Source organism: Lissotriton helveticus, chromosome 2_1 (assembly GCF_964261635.1).
Source record: "Lissotriton helveticus chromosome 2_1, aLisHel1.1, whole genome shotgun sequence".
NCBI classification, from domain to species: domain Eukaryota; kingdom Metazoa; phylum Chordata; class Amphibia; order Caudata; family Salamandridae; genus Lissotriton; species Lissotriton helveticus.
The window spans coordinates 283,377,280-283,396,172 of NC_136059.1; positions in this window are offsets into that span (position 1 = coordinate 283,377,280).

An 18,893-nucleotide genomic window follows, 5' to 3' on the forward strand; every position below is an offset into this window, starting at 1 on the left:
AAGTGGTGTCCCCCTGGTCATTCACTGGGGACGCAGCCCTGCTGGCTGGCCCCTGACCCACTGGTTCTTCCACTGGGGACTCTTTCCCCCTCTCGCCCCTCCATCTGGACCTCTGCACCCTCCCAACTGGAGCGGTACTGCCAGATACCAGAACTACTGGACCTCTGTTTACAGAGCCTCCACATTCTCTAGCCACTGGGGGATCCCCCTCAAAGGGTGACTCATCCGGACAGCCTAGGTTCCCCTCCTGGTGTTCCCTTAAAGAACCATCCAGGCTCTGAGACTGAGGTTGGGCACTACCGGGACAAAACCCATTCTCACTCCTTCCCCTTAAGGACAGGACGTGAGGCCCTACACCCCTCTCACTATTACAGGACCTAGCTGGGCTACTCTGCGCCACTTCCACCACTCTGGGCTGGAAGATACCTGAGCCACTCCCCACAGGATCACACCCCAATGCCTCTCCAGACCCTCTGGAATCCACCACAAGGTCTGCCTCCAATGTGAGCTCCCTGGGGTCAGAGAACTCACTCTCAAACAGGTGTTGGCATAGCTCTGGAAAACTGGGACTTAAAGTATGCTCTCCCACAATTGGATTACACAGCCCCCTAGCAGGGTTAACCAAACTATCCTTCACCTCACCATCCAGCGCCTCACACACATACTCCACACCATTCTTCTGAGACTGGCCAGACAGTAGCGGACTGTCTCTGTCACGCAACCCACACTCTTCTGGGCGGTCCTTACACTCACCCACCAGGACCTCAACCATGGGGGAATCCCTCCCACCACTAGGACCATGAACTCCTACGCCAGCCACCCTATTCCCTTCAGGGACACTGCGCACTACTGGAGCTACCTCATGCCCTTGAACCTCCTGGTGTATGTTAACCCCCTCCAAGTCAGGTGCCATATCTCTAGGTGCGCGCGCTATGCTGTCAGCACTAGATACCTGAATGTTGCTGCCACCATCTGAGCTGGACTCCACCTCCAACTCAGCAAAGCTCAATCTGCGAGCTACACAAATCTCTGGATGTTGGGCGGGAGCCCTCCTGGCTTCAAGCTCCAAATCAAGTTCTTTCATCCTAAAGTAGTGATCTCTTTGGCGTTTTAGCGCCTCCATGGCTAATTTTTGGCTTTCCATTGCCAATTTATGCTTGTCCATTTCCATTTGTCCTTTTAATTTCGCCATCTCTATTTCATGCGCCCTGGTTGCTGCCCTGTCTGCCAACTCCTCTGGCGACAGGCATCTGGTTGCTGCCTTTTCCATCCTCACTGAACCAGGCATGACGTTTGTGGAAAAGTAAATTTTGCCATGTTCTGTGTCCCTACGCCTCATCCATCATATGTTATGTGTGCATGACCAATATGCATATGTTATTCCCCATGTCCGATTAATGACGCAATCACAGTTGTGTCCACCTCTGGTATGTCATTTTCCAGTCCTCGTGAATACTACGAATATCAGGCCTAGGTAAAGTTATGTTGCCACGTTTCCCAGTGTGCACGTTATTCCATTATAAAGTCCCCGTTTCTAGGCCTCAAAAGGGCCCGGACATCAGATTCAGCTCCTGTCTCCTGAAAGCCTCGCTGAGGAGCGATACAGCCCCCACCTGTATCCTCGACCCTTCACTTACTTCCTGCCTCGCAGTGCCCGGTGCAGCTTGGCTCTGCCTCTGAGTCTGCCAAAAGTATGTTATAGTTCCAGTTATCAGTTCAGTCCTCCTTCTCTGCATTCCTAAGCTACTGAACTGCATCAATAGTTTCCGTCATTGTCTAGCCTTCTCGTCTCCACGTTAAGAGAAATACTGTATTTAATGGTCATTTAATATTCTTCATCACGCACTACATGTAGAATAATGCATGGTCCAGTCTTAGAATCAAGTTAGCTTTTCCCCTCATGACTTCTAGTTTATATCAACATGTTCCCTAAACATCAGATACTAGATAGGGTTTAGGTACATGTCGCTCCGACCCTCCAGACTTTAGTCTCCGCTCCTAGCACAGAGTTCATAGCCCCAGCTTCTCCTAGTAATACGTCATTGCCAGTTTGCGTGCACCACCAGGTTAGAGGTCCCGGCTCCTTAGGTAGCCCCCTCCAAGGATTCCGCCCATTCATGACATATTCTGTTACTTTTGCACCACATGTCTATGTACACGCCCAGTTACACCTACTTTTACTGTTATCTCTCGCGACTGCTACGCGTCACGCCTTCTGCTCCACCCACTGCTACGCCTACTGCAATGTAATGCTATGTGTTCGCGCTATGTATATATGCCTGTGTTTTGTTATTGAATGTTAGCGCGCTCATCCCAGACCCAGCCCCGGCAGCTGCCGGGCCTTATTGTCCTATTCCTATGCAGGTTGTCCCGATCCTGTCCTTATGCTGTAATAAACCTGCAGAAACTCCTACTACCTCGAATCTTGACTCTTATTTATTGAGCTACCTGCTATGATATATGCTTAGTCAAAAATAGGGTATTATTTATTTATTTACCACATAATGGCGCCCGAATAGGGACTTGCCCTTTCCCCACGCGTCGGTGAAGCCACGCCGACCCCCTGACCCTCTGCAGTCGTGACGGAACTCTTCTGCGCAGTGGCAGATATTTCTGCTCAAGTATCCCTCAGGCCCACGGAGGAGACGGAGGAGGCGGTCCAGCATCCGAACGAGACGGTGGAGGAACGCGGCGAGTCCCGACCAGAGCCCAAGCCGAGAGTCCAAGGTCCGAGGTATCCGGAGGCCCACCCGTAACTGAAGTCCGAAGTTCGTCGTCGTAGCAGTCCAGTCCCGTCCGAGGCCTTCCGTTCCGTGCTGCCCGGTGAGTACCATTGCTGGGGTAGTATCTAGACAGGACCAATCTAAATTGACTCCTGGTCCGTGGGTTGGTGGTGCCCAGACTCACAAACGAAGTGTTCACCTAGGTGGATACGGGTCTTGATGCGTCCCTCTATGGGACCGGTATGTTCCGTACTGTTACAGCAGTGCATCCAGTAATTCTAGTCTGTTCCGTTCTCGAGAAATTCTGTTCTGTTTCCGTTCTCAGTATTTCAGGTAATATTCTGCTCGAACTGTTATTTATAATGTTCTTTATGTATTTTAATGTTGTGGTATGAGTGTGATGTGATTTCGTGTTTTTATTGTGTATTGTATTGTGTCCAGATTACAGTTCAGTCATGCCTATATTTTCCAAGTTACGTCAGTTAAAAACTAGAAAGGGTCTGCTGGAAGCAGCAGTTCCTGTTCCGCCTAGGGACAGTCCAGGTCACTTTATGTATCAGAAACATGGCATAAGCGCCATATTATATCTAGATTTATGGGTAGAGTATACCAAACAGTTAGAAGAAAAGTATAGATGGCCCGTATCGGGTACATGGGATGCCGAATGTATCATGCGAGTAGAAGAAGCATTATGGAAAAAGAAAGCCAGACAGTCACAGAAAGATGCCATCGAGTTATGGCGTAAAGAAGCGCATAAAAGAACGGAAAAGGAAGTCAGAAAGTCAGAGTTAAGTAGAGAATCCCAAGAACGAGCCCAAGAAAGAGAATTAATCGAGATAGGTGAACGAGTCAAAGCCGAACAGTCAGACAGACAGAGGCATGCCCTTATTAAGGGTATGTATCCTCTTCTTGCCGAGGGCTTGCCAAAAGCGACCCCAGAGGCATCCAGTAATTTCCCGCCACCATTAGTTCCGACCAAGCTACGTCACAAACCGACCGCAGCTGATATTTTTATTTCGTCCTATTTGGACGACACAGTCCCCGAATATGCAAATCCTGTCCGCGCTCCGCCTGTCCCTGTAAATCAGGCACTTCCCGCTCCTCCAGACACCGGAGTACCTGTTACGGTACCCCCGGTCCAGCCAGCCATACAAGTCCAGCCTACAGTTCCATTTCCTACTCTGCCAGGACGTAGAGCCTCAGTAGACGACTCCAGTCTAGGGGCCGCAGGAGGAGCTACTCCTCAAACCCCGCCGCCACACAAGCGTTTATCGGCACTCGAATTACATGCTCAAGCATCACAGCGTACTCCTAAAAGTAATAAGTCTGTCACAGAAATCAGACAAGCCCTTGGCGAATGTGTCTATGACGCAGTTCCAGGCGAGTATAATATGGTTTTATATTCCGTACGCGTAAGGAGGGTGACCGAGTATCTAGTCACCTTACCGAATATGAAAGAAGATCTAGACAGAATATATCGTTTCATCCGTACAGGGGATGATCCAGAAAGTATTGGCGAGATTATGTCCCAAAGGAAAGCCGAGATCCAGCTCATGATATTAAAGTTCCTGATCAATTGTCTAATAAGAGAACAAGATTACCCGTCTAAAGATCCCGCCGAAATGAGAATCCTGACAAGGTGGAGTGATAATATAGCCGAGGGTAAGCACAAGACCGTCGGTGCTATGGAGAGTATGTACAAGAAAATCCGTAAAGAGATAATAAAGATACACGAACAACGTAAAGCAACACAAGTAAGTGAGAAAGAAAGTAACTCTGATACTGAAGAGGTAGACGACGAGAATCCCGCCAGAATAGCGTATGTAGGAAAATCTAGATTTCCAGATCGCCATTTACGCCTAGAACCCAAGTTTATTTTTCATCATTCAGCACCAGAACAAGGTTCTCTAGAACAAGTATTTCAAGCTACCGATCACATTTTGAAATCACGAGTCGGTTACAGTGAGTTAAGTACTATGCATGAACAAGAACTAGCCCGATCAGCAGTCCGATGGATTACTGATTCTACCACTTTTCCAGACGAAATAGTGGCACAAATGTTTCTGAAACTGCCCCCAGCCGAGCAACGACTGGTGGGTATGTATATGATTCAGCACCTCATTACTCTGTATGAGGGTCAACACTCTGATCCAGGTCCGTTACATGATATTCTGAACGAGTTACTCCAGTACAAATGGAGAGGTCTAGGTACCGATTTAATTAGTGTCATTCTAGAACAGCGTCACAAATATAGAACGTTCTTGAACCCGCATTTTGTTCATGTCTCACCTCCAGAAAATAAATCATTTTACATAGACAGACAGAATCCGTTACGAGAAGTCCACCCAGTCAGAGGGACGGGTGGCGAAATGCAACGAGTGTTTGTATACACTCCAATATCAAAGATGGAACTTCTTGAAATGAAGAAATTAATTCCCTGTCATGATAAAGATCCAGCGGGGTTCCATCGAGAATTAAAAGACATGCTCCGTATGGGAGAATACACTTACCCAGATATCATTAAAATGTTAAAGGTCCTGTTACCCGCAGGGGTGTATGAAAAGTTAAAGGAAAAAGAATGGGAGGTGGGAGAGAAAAAGATCGATTGGACAGTTCTAGAAGCTGAAGACAAGGCACGAGTACCAGGTACCGGTCTCGGAGATAAATGTAAAGAATTACCAGAATTATTGATTCAAGTTTTACCCAGATTATTGACAACGAGAAAAGAAGACTGGGATGCAATCTCAGCCTGTAAACAGAAACAAGATGAAGATATTAGTGATTTTTATTCTAGGTTTGAAAAATGTTTCAGTATTAACAGTGGTCTCAAGACAAGTAGTGAGTCATACCCTCACCTTTTCGTTACTAAATTAGTCGAGAATTCAAGTCCACAAATTAAAAATCGAGTCTTGAAAGTCGAAAGCACCTGGCAAGCAAATACTCCGTCCCAGATGCTCCAGATGCTTCAGTATCACCAGAATAGAATCAGGGAAGAGCAAGAACACGAGAGAAAACGTATGAAAGACACGAAAATGAAAGTGCTGGTTGCACAATCTGTTCCTCAAGACAGTCAGAAGAGGGGTCCGAATCAAGTCAGTCATCCTGCAGCTCCCGTTAAAGGGAACTGCAATTATTGTAAACAGCCAGGTCATTTTATAAACGAGTGTGCAGTTCTGAAACACAACATAGCTACTGGTAAGACTAAAGAAAGACCACGTCCGCCGAGACAAGAACAAGTTTCACAGACTCCTCAGTCACAGAATGCACAACAGACAGTTACAGTACCGCAGCCTATTGCTGCAACACAGCATGTCACATCACAGATGTACCAGTATGCACAGTCTGAGTATCCAGAGTACCAGCCATATTCATGAAACAGCCTAGAGAGGGAGGTAGGCTTGCCTCTCATCGAGATACCTGTAGATCAAGAAGGTCCCTATGTTCACAGTCAAGTATTAGGGAAAGATAGAAAGTTTTTGATCGATACAGGGGCAAGTAGGACCACAATTAGTCATGCCGAAGTTCCAGGGGCTCCGCTCTCAGGCTCAAGAAATGTTTCCCTTGGATTTTCAGGAAAGCCAATAGTTAATGAGATATCTAAGCCAGTTACTCTAGAAGTAGGTCCATTGTCCCGCACTACTGATCTGTTACTTACTAAGTCATGTCCAGAAAATCTGTTAGGCATTAAGACACTGAAAGAGTTAGGTGCAGTCATTTGCTGTTCCCCAGAGGGAATACGTCTGTTCCTACGTGACTTCAAGGGTCACTATGTATTACGAGATTTTGATTCAAGATTGTCTAATGTCCCGCAGCACTTATGGGCGCAAGGTCCAACCGATGTAGGTTACATGCAAATCACACCCTATCGTGTGACTCTCAAACCAGGTGTAGTGTTACCACGAATCAGACAGTACAGATTGCCACCTGAGGCTGTAGCAGCCTTATCCAAAATTATTGACGAGCTCATGGCTCAAGGAGTAGTTGTAGAAACTGACTCCAATGTATGTAATTCTCCGATCATTCCAGTCATGAAACGTACTGATCCAAATGCACCCCCAGTATATCGATTAGTGATTGATTTACGAGAGCTTAATAAATGTATTATTCCTCAGTACCCAGTAGTCCCAGATATCTCTTCCCTATTAACAGCCATTGATTCTGAAGCCACGTTCTTCACTGTCATAGACCTCAAGAATGCATTTTTTAGTGTTCCAATTCATCCAGACAGCCAGTTTCTTTTCGGATTTTGTTTTAATGGAAGGAGCTATTTGTTCACACGCGCTCCTCAAGGTTTCACAGAAAGCCCTAGTATTTACAGTCAAGCACTCAAGAGACAACTAGATAACATTCATATGCCAACTGACACTGCCCTGCTCCAGTATGTCGATGATCTACTGATCACAGCCCGTTCTGAACGTGACTGCGAACGAGCGTCACTTACAGTTCTGTATTTCCTTGCCGAGATGGGGCACAAGGTGTCACCTTCGAAGCTTCAATTCTGTGTCCAGCAAGTGGTATACTTAGGACACTTGCTGTCCAAGAGGGGTAGGCAGTTGACACCCGACGGTATCCAGTTAATAGCGAGTCTTCCCCAGCCCAGAACCCAGAAGGAGGTACGTGCCTTTATCGGCCTTACTTCTTATTGTAGACAATGGATTCCCCAGTATGCATTTCTAGCCAAGCCACTGATACAGTTAACGACACAGGAGGCAGCCGTATCGACTGTCCTCCCTTGGACATCTGAACATACACTTAGTTTCAACGAGTTAAAGAAAGCCCTATGCCAAGCTCCAGTTCTAGCTACACCGAACTACAGTAAGCCTTTTACACTTTTCGTTACTGAACGCGAAGGTACAGCATTATCTGTTCTTACACAAGATCAAGCAGGACAATACAAGCCCTGTGCTTATTTTTCTAGCACATTAGATCCAGTCGCCCAGGCGTTGCCTGTGTGCCTCCAGTCAGTTGCAGCCACAGCACTAGCTATCAGACAAAGTGATTCCATAGTTTTAGGACATTCCCTGACAGTACAAGTCCCACATTCCGTGGAAGTTCTTTTGAACCGAACACAAACTCAGCACTTGACAATTGCACGTTTAACAGGTTATGAATTAACACTGTTCCAGCCACACATAGAAATAAGACGCTGCAACGTTCTGAATCCTGCTACACTGTTACCATCAGTTAATTCAAATCCAGACCCACATGACTGTGTGGAAGTAGTTAACATTACGACAAAGCCAAGACAAGACCTGACAGACATTCCGTTACCAGATCCCGACCTGACACTTTATGTGGATGGTTCATGTATGAGAACTAGTACAGGAGAACTAGTCGCCGCGTATGCAGTAACTACTGACACTGAAGTTATTGAAACACACCGTATTGATACCCTGTCCGCTCAAGCAGCAGAGCTAGTCGCTCTGACACAAGCCTGTATACACGCCAAGAACCTGAAAGTTAATGTTTACACAGATTCACGTTACGCATTTGGAGTTGTACACGACTTCGGAGTGCTCTGGCAGGAGAGAGGTTTCATGACTTCTCATGGAACCAAGATTCAGCATGGTCTCCTTATTCAAGCTCTGTTAGACGCCATACATTTACCGACATCTATCGCTATCATGAAGTGCAAAGCACATACGAAAGTTACTGACATTATTTCCCAAGGTAATGATCTAGCAGATCGCACAGCCAAGCTTACAGCACAGACTCCAGACATTCCAGTTAACATGACACATACTCCAGATCCGATTACATGTATGACAGTTAAGGACCCTACACAAGATGTCATAGATATCCAGTTACATGCTACTCCCGATGAAATCAAGAAATGGTCTGAACAAGGAGGGGTCCAGACAGATCAAGGATGGTTAACGAAGGGTAGAGCCACATGGTTTCTCCCCGACTCTATGGTTCAAGTCATTATCAATACCGCACATAGTCCAGCACATTTAGGAGAAAAAGCTATGTTAGACAGTATCCAGAACATTTGGTTCAACAAGCATTTACGAGCTGCAGCCAAACAGAAAGTCCGTACCTGTATGATATGTTGTCAGTTTAATCCAGGTAAAAGTGTCCCGGTGGAACAAGGTGGTTTCCAGCCCCCTGACCACCCTTTTGAGGTCCTCCAGATGGATTATATTCAGATGGAGCGATGTCGAGGTTTCAAGTATGTCCTTGTAGTCGTATGCGCTTTGTCCAGGTGGACAGAAGCATATCCAGTCCCAGATTACACAGCCGCGACCACTGCCAAACAGTTGGTTCGTGAATTTTTCCCTAGGTATGGACTCCCTAGAGTCGTATATTCTGATAACGGTCAGCCATTCTCCTCAGAGTTAATGAAGCACGTTTCCCTGTTGTTAGGGTACCAGTGGAAGTTCCATTGTGTACGCCATCCTGAAGCAGCCGGTCTGGTCGAGAGACATAATCAGACTCTGAAAATCCGTATCGCAAAAGTTTGTAAAGACAAAGGTGTGGACTGGCTAGTAGCTCTGCCAGTCGCTTTGTTTTATATGCGCATGGTTGCACATTCCAGATCAGGTCTGTCCCCGTATGAGGTCGTATTCGGCCGCCCCCCTAACATGTGGGGTACTCCTAGACCCCGAAGTATTACCGATGTTTCATGTAATATGCTGACAGATTACCTAGCTTCCTTGATGTCTGCCCTCAACTCATGTCGTTCACAGGTTGCCGCCGCATTTCCAGACAACACCGAGGTGGCACCGCATGAAATCGTTCCAGGCTCCTTGGTGATGATCAGAAATTTTGACAGATCAAGTCCGCTGGAACCACGTTGGAAGGAGCCACGTCAGGTCCTCTTGACCACCCGTACTGCCGTCAAGTTGGAAGGCAGGAAGGGGTGGGTCCATCTTTCTCATGTAAAACTTTTCAATGGATTGAAACCAGTCTCCAAGAACATTTCCAAGGATTCCCAAGATTCTAAAGACTGCCAAAACATTGTTTTAAAGGACTGTCCCGCAAAAGACATTACTACAACCCCTCCCCTGTTAGAGAAAACTCCGCAACAGGAGTATAAGTTAAAGCTCAGGTCTAGCAAAATAAGTCAGTCAGTTTGATTGTATAAGTCCTCCCCTAGGTGAAACGGTTAGACTGTTTCTGACATGTATAAAATAGACCCCCATAGTGAGAGAGTCAGTCAAAGTTCAATCAGATGTATCGTTTTTCTAAGTTTCATATTATTCATCAGCATTATGATTTCCTGCATCAGCTATGCGTTCTATCTGTATTTTCTAGTTCCTCATGTAAATATGTCTGCTAATGCGACAGTAGAGCACACGTTTAGTGATCTGCCTCCTCACGAATATTCTTACCGCCTCGCTATGCGCAACAACTCATTTATCCGTATGTTACATTACTCACACCAGACCAGCAATGCCACTAATTGTTGGGTGTGTGGTCGACTCCCCCCTTTCCAGACACCGAAGGGAGTTCTGCCACTCTTTCCTTATCCTTTTTCACATAATGGTTCGTGTGGAGCATGGTCCACGTTAACGTCATCCGCAACAGATATGTCTTTTCTTAACAGTACATGTTTTCCAGATAAGCAAGGTTTCCCCCACAGAACAGGTTTAGATCTAGAAAATGAAGTTTATAATTTAGGTAATTATTCGTCGAATTTCATGGTCCTGAATGTTCAGTCTGATACTACTCCAGACTCACCTGCTATTTCAGTACTACCAGTCAAAGGCGAATTATGTGTCCGTAGTTATGGTTCTGTACACGTAGGACATAGTGAATGTACTACTGTTATCAAGTATAGTGACAGTGGGAAATCTATTTTTAAAGCTTCACATCATTCTTATTTTGTTTGTGGTCAAACCGCATATGTTCATCTGCCCCTCGATTGGGAGGGAACCTGTTACATTGCCTTCCTACTGCCACCTGTTTTCCTAGCCCCACCTGACTACCATAGGAATTCCTTCCTAGTACATACTAGACACAAGAGAAATCTCCCGATTGTCGATTATACTGAAACCGCCGCAGAACAATTCATTGATATAGATAAAGGTGTTTTCCCTTATTTAGGTACAGTTGTAAATAGTAAACTAATCCGTAGGTTAACAAGAACCCTTGAAGCAGTAGTAGATGAGACTGCCTCCGCTCTAGGTAACCTAACCGAAGAGCAATCCTTTATGAGAATTGTCGTTTTACAGAATCGTCTCGTCCTTGACGTCATACTGGCCGATAGGGGCGGGGCCTGTAGAGTCATCGGATCTAGTTGCTGTATTTTCATTCCAAATAACGCGCCGTCTGTTTATTCAGCTATAACCAGACTCCATAAAATTGCCCATCTGTTACATCAAGACCCAGGCACCTGGACATGGTCCGGTTGGTTCTGGAATATAATTTCCGCATGGGGATGGAAATTCCTGTCCTTTCTAGGTATTGCAGTAGCGATCATATTTAGCTGCTGCCTCTGTATACAATGTGGCCCTGCGATTTGCAGCATGCGTGCTACCTCTTGTATTCCTAGTCCCAAGCCCCGTTTTAAATCCCGTTCCAAGACAATTCGAGACGAGCAAATGGTACTGTAGGAAATAATAGATGGTATCATGAATATTGATGTTTCCTGATGGAAACGTAGTGACAAGGAGGGAATGTGGAAAAGTAAATTTTGCCATGTTCTGTGTCCCTACGCCTCATCCATCATATGTTATGTGTGCATGACCAATATGCATATGTTATTCCCCATGTCCGATTAATGACGCAATCACAGTTGTGTCCACCTCTGGTATGTCATTTTCCAGTCCTCGTGAATACTACGAATATCAGGCCTAGGTAAAGTTATGTTGCCACGTTTCCCAGTGTGCACGTTATTCCATTATAAAGTCCCCGTTTCTAGGCCTCAAAAGGGCCCGGACATCAGATTCAGCTCCTGTCTCCTGAAAGCCTCGCTGAGGAGCGATACAGCCCCCACCTGTATCCTCGACCCTTCACTTACTTCCTGCCTCGCAGTGCCCGGTGCAGCTTGGCTCTGCCTCTGAGTCTGCCAAAAGTATGTTATAGTTCCAGTTATCAGTTCAGTCCTCCTTCTCTGCATTCCTAAGCTACTGAACTGCATCAATAGTTTCCGTCATTGTCTAGCCTTCTCGTCTCCACGTTAAGAGAAATACTGTATTTAATGGTCATTTAATATTCTTCATCACGCACTACATGTAGAATAATGCATGGTCCAGTCTTAGAATCAAGTTAGCTTTTCCCCTCATGACTTCTAGTTTATATCAACATGTTCCCTAAACATCAGATACTAGATAGGGTTTAGGTACATGTCGCTCCGACCCTCCAGACTTTAGTCTCCGCTCCTAGCACAGAGTTCATAGCCCCAGCTTCTCCTAGTAATACGTCATTGCCAGTTTGCGTGCACCACCAGGTTAGAGGTCCCGGCTCCTTAGGTAGCCCCCTCCAATGATTCCGCCCATTCATGACATATTCTGTTACTTTTGCACCACATGTCTATGTACACGCCCAGTTACACCTACTTTTACTGTTATCTCTCGCGACTGCTACGCGTCACGCCTTCTGCTCCACCCACTGCTACGCCTACTGCAATGTAATGCTATGTGTTCGCGCTATGTATATATGCCTGTGTTTTGTTATTGAATGTTAGCGCGCTCATCCCAGACCCAGCCCCGGCAGCTGCCGGGCCTTATTGTCCTATTCCTATGCAGGTTGTCCCGATCCTGTCCTTATGCTGTAATAAACCTGCAGAAACTCCTACTACCTCGAATCTTGACTCTTATTTATTGAGCTACCTGCTATGATATATGCTTAGTCAAAAATAGGGTATTATTTATTTATTTACCACACGTTTCACAAGCACATGGAGATCTCCCAGCAAAAATAAAAAATGGAAACCTGTGGCTACGTTATAGATCTGCTCTCACTATGTGGTGATCAGTAATTCACTGTATGCAAACTACAAATGCAAATTCGCAAATCCTCACCGCTGCGTCCAATGTTAGAATTGGGGGTCTCTGGTTGGCGCAAGTAGGTACTTGTGACAAGCAGGGACCCTCTCCTCTAAGTCAGGGCAAAGGATGACCCTTCAGAATTACCCTTGCTCACCCTCTAGGTGCGTGGCGTGAGCAGCCAAGGCGATTCTCCAGGCGTTAGTCAGTTAAGCATTTGTAGACACACACACAGTAAAATATACCAATCCCCCCACAAATGGACACCAGGCTGTGAGTATATAAAAATACGCTTCTTTATGTAAAAATTAAATATACTCTTTAGAACAGACTTATCACAAGATCAAATAACGGTTCTGGATGCCCACAGGTTGTAAATAGGCAAGCTCTCTTTTAGTTGTAGTTCAAAAATGCACTGTTCTTATCTCAAGTTGTATTCCACAGTGTTCCCGTGAGTCTTTGTTCGTTTCTGCCCAGATTGTGCACTTTTCCTCCCCTCTAGGTCCTATGGGGTTCGGTTATGCACTCTGCCGCGCTTCGCGGCGCCTCAGACGGGTGAAATCCCGACGCCCTGCCAAGTCTCACGCTTCCCGCGTGAGGCGCGATCGGCCCGGCCGGGTCTCTGACAGCTGATGGCCCCCCTGGTCTACGAGACCCACACGGGGGGGAGACACCGACCTCAGGGCTATCCAGGGGGAGGGAAGGCCCAGGAACCCAGTGCAGCCCCAGTCACTCGGGCCGGGGCTTAGATTGCAGCCTGCGGGACCCGACAGCTAAAGGATTCCAGCGGGAGGGGCTGGAGCGCTCTCGCAGCGCGGAGCTGAAGGCAGGCAGAGAGAGCGGTGCGAGTCAGCGGGAAAGGGCGGCTCGCACCGCAGCGGATCTTCAGGCCGGGGGGGCACTTGGGAACAGGGTAGACAACAAAGGGGGTCAAGGAACGTTGCGGGCCACGAGCCCGATGGCAGTCTCAGTGGCGGCTTTTCTCCGGTGACAGAGGCGAGGTGCCCAGCGGCTCAGGCAGAGCGAGGGCGGCACCCGAGGCGTCCGTCCAGCGGAGGTCTGTCCCCTGGGTCTGTTGTAGTCCGGCACAGGATTTCTGGCGGGAGGGTGAGGCACCGCAGCGAGCCCTCTTAGGCGGTCGACACAGCGATCCCCTCAGCGGGGGAAGAGCGGCTCAACGGAGCGGAGCTCTTCCTCGGCGGGGACGAGAGGACACAGTCGGTCACGGCCTGAGGGAAGGGCTGGGGGGCACCACAGCAGCGAGCCTTCCAGGCGGTCAACACAGCGATCTCCTCAGCGGGGGGAGAGCGGCTCAACGGAGCGGAGCTCTTCATCGGCGGGGACGAGGAGACACAGTCGGTCACGGCCTCAGGGAGGGGCTGGGGGGCACCAAGGTCACAGCTCCGGCAGTAGTAGATATCCCGGTTAATTACCGGCAGACGAGCAGAGGCAGGTTGAGCCAGATGGTCCTGTGGCTCAGGTCAGGGGGCAAGCTCAGTCAAGCCCTTGGAGAATGTTTAAGCACAAAGCAGCAAAGTCTTTTCTTATCAAGTCTTTTCCTCTCCTTTCTCAGCAAGGCAAGCAGCAGGCCAGTTCTCCCAGCGTCTCTTCTCCTTCTAGTCGGGCAGAGGTCCTTCGTGGTGAAACAGGATTCTAATTTACAAGGAGCAGGGCTCCTACTTTTATACACAGTTTCTTTTGTTCTCACTGGCCAGGGGGGCCTCTGCATAACTGCTCTCAGCTCCTGAGCACTTGTGGTGGGTACTTCTGCTTCTGCATTCAGTGTGAGGGCAGGCACATCAGCCGCTCCCCAGGGGGGCGGAGCCGGCATTGTGAAGACAGGGGCAGCCTGAGCACTCTGTTGACAAGCTTCGGTCCTTCCTGGGCCAGGTGCAGGCTGAGTCATCAGTCGCTCCCCAGGAGGGCGGAGCCAGCATTGTGGTGGCAGAGCACAGCCTGATGCATCATTCAGGGGAAACTCCCACCCCCCACTAAGGTGTCATCCTGCTATTCACAACCTGTCAACTCCCAGCCCTGTCACTCACACAACTCAGACAGTCAGATACACACAAAAGCAGAGGCGGGCTGAAATAGTTAGACAAGCAAATGCTAGCTTTCTAAAAGTAGCATTTGCAAACACAGGATATTAAAATAAACTTTACTAAAAGAAGTATTTTATTATTCTGAGTTCAGGCATACTAAACATTAATTTCTACCATGTTCCCTGAGCCTGCTGGGATTATAGAGTGTAATAATTCCAGCAGCCCATCTGGCCTAGAAGGGAACTGGTAGCCTTGCAATAGTGAAAAACGAATTTGGCAGTAATTCACTATTAGAACATGCCACACACATCAGGGCATGTTCTACCTTACACTTACAATGCACCCTGCCCTTAGGCCTACCATAGGGGTGACTAATATGAAGTTAAGGGAAGGTTTAGGGGCTGGCAAGTGTGTGCACTTGCCCAGCCAGCATGACAGTACCAGACTGCACGCAGGTTCTGCAATGGCAGACCCTAGACACATTTTAAGGCTGCCTCTGTGGGTGGCGCAACCAGCGCTGCAGGCCCACTAGCAGTATTGGCATTCACAAGCCCTGGCACTCCTGGTGCACTTTACTGGGGACTGACAGTAAATCCAATGAACCAATCAGGTATATCAATCACATATATACTTTTCACAGGGAGAGCATATGCACTTTAGCACTGGTCAGCAGTGGTAAAAGTGCCCAGAGTCATTAAACCAACAAAAACAGGTCAGAGAGAGTCTTGGAGGAAGGCAAAAAGTTTAGGGATGACCCTGCCAAGAGGCCCAGGTCCAACATCTACTCTAAAGTAAAAATGTCCCTTTTTCCAGGGAAGGCTGTTGTCTTGATGCACTTTTTGGCACAACTGATGAATGCTTGCTTTTTATTTTTAACACACACCACTTTTTCTCCTAACAGAAGCTTGACTTATAAGAACACGATCAGGGTCAAGCTCAAGTTCAAACCAGGTGAGAGCTCAGCTCGACCACAAGAAATGTGTCCAATTAATCGTTAGCACTAGGCACTTTTCCATTTTCAGTTAAACGTTTACTTTTATGACAAAGTTGATTTTAATAAATGTGTTTAGTTTTAATAAAGCTTTTAAACTTAAATAGACTCTGTGGTTTTTGGTCCTCCAGACTAGAGTGGATGAGCTAAAGGTTTTGGAATTTTTGCAAACATGAGTGCCTCTGACACTTTTTGACTGTGACTCCGTACTCTTGTCCTGCGTTGGATAATCTAATCATCATTGGGGATCAATCATCGGTGACTTTGGGAGCTAAAGGACTCTGCCACACTATCTAGTCAGTAAGGAGATTGGGGGTTCTTCAAAGTCTGATATCACTGAGGTATGTGGAAAGAAAGTCTACCTGCGCCTATTATAATTGAAAAACAATGCACTATTTAGTGTTCATAGTTCGGTTTGTGCAGATTTGTCCCTGCAACAGTAGTAGAATGGATTGTCCTCCTATCCAAACCAAAAGTAAAGTAGTAGTATCTTATTCTTTCTTGGTGGTCATTCACCTTTTTATTGTTGGCAATTGTCAAAGCATAAACATTTAGAAGACTTGAAAAGACATTATAGACAATCCCAGAGGACTGCACTCAGTGCATAGAGCTATTGCTGACTAGAATGGGAGTCCAATGGAATTGCCAAATGTGCAATCTTAGTTAGCTACACAGACAGACTAATAAGAATAATCTAGTAATACCACAGGGAGTCATAGTCTAGGCAGGATAAGAATTTAGATCCAGTCTACAAGAAGATCAAAGACGATTTAGAAAAAATCGAATGAGGAACGCTAGGAAAAAATAGGTACTCTATATTAAAATTAAAACTTACTGGGGCCAGCAAAGGAGGCCTCGCCTGCCCGATCCTGGCCTGCATCCTCCTGAACAGCACCCTCCTCCTCCTCCTGTGTCCTCTTGCCCTTGGGGGGAGCTGATATACAACATGAAAGAAAGAAAGACCAGAAAACATGGATGAGATTTGTCAACCAAATCAAACATTTCAAAAGAACAATAACAAAATATTTTGGAGAAATAGCAAATAGATAGACAACTATTCCACGGGATATATTGACCTATCTCATGTGGTATACTACGTTATTCGTATTGCCTGATTTGCGGACCGTTGACTTTGAAAGTTCCTATGTAACTCACTAAACAGACTACTAAAAAGGTTTGCCTAGGCCTGGCAGGCAGCAGTCCGCAGCACGCAAAGTGACAGACAAAGTCCATCCTGCTTGCAGATCAGTGAATACTCAAACTATCAATCCACCGACCACCACCACTATTTCTTCTTATAGCCATGTGTCTAAAGGAAGGACTGGACTTCAGTCTGTTGGGGCTGATTTAGAAGTCCCTTGCGGCTCATTTTCCTCCATTGTTGCGTGACTTTTGTGACGCAGCGGCAGAACAAAAGAGTCGCCATGGTGCGGCGTATATATAAAAAAAAACGCATATGGGAGATGCATCACGTTGTAAAGCCCTGCACCATCAGGGGGCGTTCCGGCGCAAGGGAGGGCGTTCCTGCGCAGGAACGAATCCTAAAAGTGGCTGATGGAAATCTACAAGATGTCAATCAGTCACTTTTAGGACAATGATGCGTGACTCAAACCCTGCGCCTGCTTGAAGCCGACGTACGGCTTGATGCAGCATTGGGGAGATAGGGCACCCCAGAGCATTGCTGGAGCTTCGCCATCGTTGGCACGCAACTACAGCAATGCGCCGCCTTTACGGCACAGATGCGTAAGGCTTCTGTGACGTTTTGGGCCAATGGGTGGTGGTGGCATGGCGCACAATTACTGCCGCATCCCTGCTACTTTGCAGGGATGCGCCGGTAATTGAAAATATGACCCTTAGTGTCTAGCATTACGCAGTTCTTTACACTACACTCATACATAATTTCTCAGGCCAATGAAATGAACACAAAATACAAAACAAATAAGCATAGTAGCAAGCAAGGCTACTGAGAAGGAGAGCAGTGCACCTGAAATGCATAGAAGATTTTGAAATATAATTTACCTACAATGTAATCTGCAGCATTATTGCTCTTGGTAAAGAACAAAGATTTGCAAATAACAGAGCCGGATAAAACAGATTAGTGATGAAATAGCTAGAAATAGCTACTACTACTCACCAAGCCCGGGGACCTCTACGCCGAGCGCGTCCAGCAAGTCCCGTTCCCGGTCCATGACATCCGTCCAGCGGTGGGTGGCCTGGTTATAGGTGCGCCGGACCCCAGAGAGCTTAAACATGGCCCGGCACACCTTCTCCCACCGCTTCCGGCGCTCCCGGATGCCATAGCCGGTTGCGATCTTGCCGCCTCCCAGGATGGTCTTGGGGAGGCGGCGCTGGACGTGGAAGATGAGTGCGGCCACCTCCTCCGCGCTAAAGATCTCCCGTGGCATCACTAGCTCCCCCCTCAAACGCCCGCACGGGAGCCGGGCACGGGGTGCGGGACCCTTCCCCTTCTCAGGGTGCTTCCCGGCTCCCTTTACCATGGTCTGGGCAGAAATGAGTTAAATAATAAAGAAGAAATAGAATAGGGAAGAAGAAAAGAAAAGAGTTTAAAAAAGTAGTTTAAAATTAACAAAAAGTAGCAGAAAACACAAAAATATAGAGCTAGAAAAATAGAGGGATAGATAATAAGTAAAATAGATCAAATAAACTTCAAACAAGCAAAGGATGGCAGAGATTCAGAGAGGATACAGAAAGCATGCCCAGAACCATAGCAATGAATGAGAAACAAGATGGCCACACCCATTCACGACCGCGTGGGTAAGTTCGCGCGAGATTTTCCTCGCGATCACGCGCGAAATTGTACTAGCGAGCAGCACACTTTGCGAGATTACACATAGCTGCCGGAAACGGAATTACGTCACGCAAACAAGATGGCCGCGCCCGTGTACGACCGCTAGGGTAACTTCGCAAACGTATAGCTACAAGCGCCTTGCGAACACGCAAAAAATCACGCGAACATACACGCCGCAAAAAAAAAATAGTGTATTCGCACGCATTCGCGGCTTCCGAAATCGATCTCGCACGGATTCGCGCCCCGCAAATCGCGCGAAATTGCAGAAAAACGATTTTTGCTAAACTGAAAGCAATCAGCAGGTGCAAAAGTTCAAACTTAACATTAGTAACCATTCACTCTAGTGCTTCCTGAGGGGCCCCTCCAGAGTTCAGTTGCCTATTTGCAACTATTCCA